Source organism: Apis dorsata, unplaced genomic scaffold, assembly GCF_000469605.1.
Source record: "Apis dorsata unplaced genomic scaffold, Apis dorsata 1.3 scaffold_29, whole genome shotgun sequence".
NCBI classification, from domain to species: domain Eukaryota; kingdom Metazoa; phylum Arthropoda; class Insecta; order Hymenoptera; family Apidae; genus Apis; species Apis dorsata.
The window spans coordinates 240,122-245,389 of NW_006263331.1; the positions used below are offsets into that span (position 1 = coordinate 240,122).

The window sequence follows — 5,268 nt, forward strand, 5'->3', positions numbered from 1 at the left end:
ATTATTATCATTGTTATTTATATTGTCAAAATTTTTCAATGGAACCACCCCTCGTGGACAACTATAGAACATTATCGTAATTACAAAAAAAATATTCTTTCATTTCTTATTTCTTATTTCTAATAGGCAATTCTAGATTATTATTATCATTGTTATTTATATTGTCAAAATTTTTCAATGGAACCACCCCTCGTGGACAACTATAGAACATTATCGTAGATACAAAAAAAATATTCTTTCATTTCTTATTTCTTATTTCTAATAGGCAATTCTAGATTATTATTATCATTGTTATTTATAGTGTCAAAATTTTTCAACGGAACCACCCCTCGTGGACAACCGCGTATTCGATCGATCGCGTTTCCTGGAGAGCTGCGTGGCTAACGGGTGAAAAAAAGTTGAAGAAGGTTGGAACGTGATAAAAGCCGGTTTAATAAAGCGCGCCGCCTCTACGCGTTCACATATCGAGAATTCTAGGAAAGCTTGGCGTTCCTTTCGATCTCGGGCCGCATTCCCTTTGTCCACTATCCGTCTTTTCATTCCTTTACCACCCCTTACATCTTAATCTTAATAGCGTTCTCTCGCTGAATACCTCGCCATTCTCCCTCCATTCTTTTTTCATCTATCTTGACAAGCCATCGTTTGGTTTTATTTTTCGGCCATCGCACGCTTTCTTTATTTTTTTTCATCGTTAGAGATCATGTTTAAACCCAAGAAACGAAAATTATGCGTTGATTCTCTCGCTAAAAATATCAAACGATATTATTCATTACTCCTGTATTTATTATAAATCTAGCAAACAATTCGAATCAAATCATTTTCATCGACTTTATATGATTTCCATTGAATAATTAACAGCGAAAAATGAAAGAAACACTTTGCGACAATTAATTTTCCAGTATCTCAAACAAAATCTGAAATGCATTAAAAGTAAGTTTTCTTCTTTTTATTAGAAAATAATCTAATACAATTCCGATCTCTTCCTCGCTCACAGTTCTGTCGTAGGTTGTGAAACCTAGGGGTGTGGAATCGGATCGCGATCGATGCCAGTTGAGAAGGAGAGGAGAAGACGCGACCAAGTGCATCAGAGGAGAGGAAAGGAAAGGAAAGGAAGGAAAAGTAAGATGGGCGAGTGAGCGTACGGATGGAGAGAAGAAAAGAAGGATGGGAGGGCAAGTTGGAGAAGAGATGACGAGGAGAATAGGTAGGGATGAATGGGGCGCGTGGGTAGGGACAGGGTTAACGCGGAAGCGAAGAGAAGCGTTAAAGGGGCGGGAGCGAGGGGTGAAAGTGGGGGCTTCCGGAGGCGCTGTGGACCATGCGCTTTCGTGGCCCAGCGAAGGGACTTTGGATCTTCGAGGATCGAGAAGAGAGGTGACGGGGCAAAGAAGTGGCAGAGGCGCGAACGTGGAGCTGGCCGCGAACGCGAAAGCGAATGCGGACGGCGACGGTGGGCAGAGAGTGCGGCCGAACCCCGAGTCGGAAAAATCGGGGTGAGATGCACCCTCGCCACCATCCTCGCTCTCAATCGGCCGCGGCGCTTCCACCTGGGAGCACGGCTTCTCTTCCTCGTTAACCGGCTCTTCGTCCCAACCGGCCGTTCGCCACCGATCTCCATCAAATCTTCGCCTTTCCTTTGCTGATTCGATCGGCTTTGTCGTATCTCGAAACATCATAGGTAAGAAATTCTGATTTCTTTGATAAATTAGTCTTTGCTTCAACATCTTAATTTCTTCTGGAATGTTGTTTGCTTTTTTCTCTTTTTTTTTTATATCTCTGTTACATTTCGTGACGAAAAACAACTTTGAAGTAGTTGTCTTTGAAGTAATCGTGAATAATTTTTTGATCGAAAGAAGTAGGAAGAAAGGAAGGAAGGAAGGAAGAAGAGAGAGAGAGAGAGAGAGAAAAATGAAAAGTGGCATGATTTAACGATAATAACGTGGCCTGTATCACTAGTTCTATTTAAAAATCGGTGAAAGAGGTCTCGTTTATTTTGAAATATGTTACTTACTCGTTAAATTTCCGTTTGTCTCGTGTTGGATTACGTTATATCGCGTAGCTCTCTAATCGCGGGGGACACCTCGAGTTTAAAGCTCCGTCTCGATTCACAGTCGAGGCTGTACCCTCATTTCCGCGTGTCGTTCGCAGCTCCGCCTTTGGGTTCTATTCACGCGAAACGCACGGCACGAAAAACCTATTCTTAACTTTGACATTCGCTTCGCGACCGATAAATTTGAACAGTGAAAAACCATCGTTGTTTATCTTATCTTATTTGACTAATAACTTATTATTCTAATACGCGTTAAGAATGACTCGACGCGAAGGTATCGGGTATTTCGATAACAGGCCGAAAGGAAAAGAGTTGCCGGTATCAAGCTCGCGAGGTTAATAGAGCGATAGGTAACAAGGTTATAAAGCAATCTGCATAACCCTGGTTGGTACTTTGCTCGGCTACAGGGGTTGTCCCGTAGCACTGCGAGCGGTCTCGTAATTACCAGGTATAATACGATTACCCGATCGCCAGACCCGCCGTAACTGAGAAGGCAGTTCCTTCGAACCCGCTCTTTACTCTTCCTTTCCTTTTCCTATATCTCTTTTATCTCTTTCTCTTTTTATATATCCCTTTCCAATTCTCCCCTCGGCGTTTCCTCTTCTATTCTTTTTCTAGTTTTCCTTATTTTTCTTCTTTTCCATTTTCAAATCTTCTCTCTTCCTGGAATCTATCCCAAATCAAAAAAAAAAAAAAGAAAGATTGGTCAATCCACCAATTCTCCATGAAACGGGTGTGCGAAGTAGAGCATATCCCAGATTCTCGTAAATTCATTTAAACGACGTCACAACTGTAATTTTATTTCCGTTTGCATTCAATCGCAACGCGTTTCCACTTCCATCCCTTTCCCCCTCCATTCCTCCTTTTTATTGCCTCTATTGGCGAATCAGGATCGCAATTTCTCGTATGCCGTATCGCGTTCTGTTCTGATCGCTATTAAGCAGGGATCTTCGATGTATATCTCCGCTATATTTTAGTTGGCGTAGCTACACGTAGCAATTTGTACGATACTCGATTCGATTTCATTTCGACTCGTGTCCCTTTCTTTCTCGTGTCCTCCTTTGCACGGATCTTTTTTTGTTTTGTCCGTTTCCCTTTCGTTCGTGAAAACATACATATACATTTATTATAGAAAGTGTGTGCAACGATGGTCGAAACTCGCGATAAATATATGTATATATATATAAGTGCGACAATGACACGCTCAACGGAACGTCTCGACACTTAGTTTAAGCTCGTTATTCCGGCTTAGCAATCGCCCTTCTCCTCGCCACTTCGTCTCGTCCATCTTTCCGCCACGCATAAACATCCCCGATAACATTGGGTGCCCTCGTTCACTTTGAACGGCATAACAGTGTAAACGTTGAACTATTTCAATGCGTGTGAGAGAGTGAAAAAAGACAGAGAGAGAGAGGGAGAGCAATAAGAGTTTATAAAACCAGGAGAAAACGGTTTCAATGGATAAGAAAAAGTGAAGGAAAAAAAAAAAAAGAAAAAATGGAGGAAAAAGTGGAGGAAAGGTGAGTCAGAAAAAAAAGGAAAGAAAAAAGAACATAGAGAGAGGATCGATCTGTGCCAAATTTCGAACGATTGGTGGTCGCCGTCGGATACGAGCCAGAGGCGAGAAATCGATCTGTCGTCCAACTTGTTGAGGCGCGAAGCAACAGTTTGCCTTTTAAACGCCTCTCCACGATTCCTTGCATCCTCCTCCTCCTCCTTCTCTTTCTCTTCCTCTTTTGATTTTTATTTTCGATCTATTCTCTCGTATTAACTCTCTCGTATTAATTCGGTAAAAATACTTGATTTACGTTTTCGTGAAAAAAAGCCGATTACGTTTTAGATAGTTGATTAATCGTTTCCTTTCGCGTTTGTTGCTACTTGCCGCTCTTGGTTAACTATGAAGTTGCATTATTAAGTTGTCTCGAAGATACGATCGAGCTATTCATTCGGCGGAACTGTGCTATTCCGGTCTGGCAGTAGCGGTACTAATTGCTTCTCAAAGTGGAAACTAACTTTGGGAGAAGCGAGAGAGTTGCCGCGGCGTGGCAGGGGAGTGGGTGGCGCGGGCAAAGGTTGCCGGAAATCCGATCTGACGAACACCTTTTCAAACGATTCATCCGTTGAACCGGTTACACCCTATGTATCCTCTCCCTGGATACTTATCTTGGATATTCCTCCGGATTCTTTTTCCCGCGACAAGTAAAAATTCGAAAATCAATTAAGAATCCATTAACGAAACTCCTCTTCGTTTATTTCTTTTTTTTTTCCATCCCTTGGAAATAAATAAATTGAATCGCTTCTAGATTTTTTTTTACGTACAAGATTCTCGCAAAAGAATAGAATAATTTAATTAAAAAAAAAAAAGAGAAAGAGGAATGTTCGAGCTAATGTGATTCGGGCTTATTGGGATAGAAAATATGGAGAATAATGGGGTCGGTAATCGAGTCGGTAGGGTGCATTAACTCTCGAGTAAAAATCGAGAATTGATACCGAGAGGTGTCAAGAGGCGAATCATATAGAGTGTAAGATAAATCGAGCCGGTTGACGGTCGACACGATTTTTCTATTAGCTCGCCTTTCTCGATATACCGCGTGTACACTCTATACGCGCTACGTACGTAGAATCTCGTACGGTGGCGCGTACCGGTGGCGAAAAGAGAAAATAGACATAAGAATAGGACGGAGCGTGGTTGTATTGTGGGGCAGGTCTGCTGTCGATCAAATTCGAAAGCGGGAAATGTATGGAAAAAAAAAAAAGGAAAAAAAGGATGGTCGAGTGGGAACAGGTGGAAAGTGTGTGATGAAGGAGGCGAGTGCGCGTTCATCGGAATGAGGTCGGACGAGTTTCCACTCGGTCACTTCATCAACGCGGAGCCAACTAAACTGTCAATCGCAAAACCACTACCGCGTCAAACCCTTTCGACGACATCTAGATTCTCGTCGATAAACGCCAAGGCACTTGAGCCATCGATCCCTCCTGCCTCGATTCGCGCTCCCGCGCTTCACACGACTTCTCGAAAATTCGATTCGCGCCACGACCGATTAACTCCTCGCCTTTCCATCATGCACACGCGCATGCGTGGAACGTGATAAACCGAGAGAAACGCACGTTTCGTCGCTACGTATAATATTTTCCTTCATTTCACGCGTGATTCCAGACCCAAAGAATTCTTGACAAGTTCTGTCTAAAAAAAAAAAAAAGGAAAAAAAGAAAGAAAG

The 5,268-nt window shown here is 42.4% G+C and overlaps 2 protein-coding genes across 3 annotated transcripts in view; one reads left to right on the forward strand and one right to left on the reverse strand.

The window, feature by feature from the left end:
• Positions 1 to 2,244, reverse strand: part of LOC102678607 (alpha-1,6-mannosyl-glycoprotein 2-beta-N-acetylglucosaminyltransferase) — a 14,723-nt gene extending 12,479 nt beyond the window's left edge. Inside the window, exon 1 of the mRNA XM_031511048.1 lies at positions 2,012 to 2,244. The gene's annotated coding sequence lies outside the window, so the exon portion shown is untranslated. The remainder of the gene's footprint in view (positions 1 to 2,011) is intronic.
• The window catches only part of LOC102677683 (synaptic vesicular amine transporter), a 12,498-nt gene continuing 8,693 nt past the window's right edge, over positions 1,464 to 5,268 (forward strand). The window contains exon 1 of one of the 2 annotated variants that reach the window (XM_006608091.2): positions 1,464 to 1,678. The gene's annotated coding sequence lies outside the window, so the exon portion shown is untranslated. Of the gene's footprint in view, positions 1,679 to 3,542; positions 3,671 to 5,268 lie in introns of those variants that run through there. The other variant, XM_031511082.1, reaches the window with a different exon arrangement.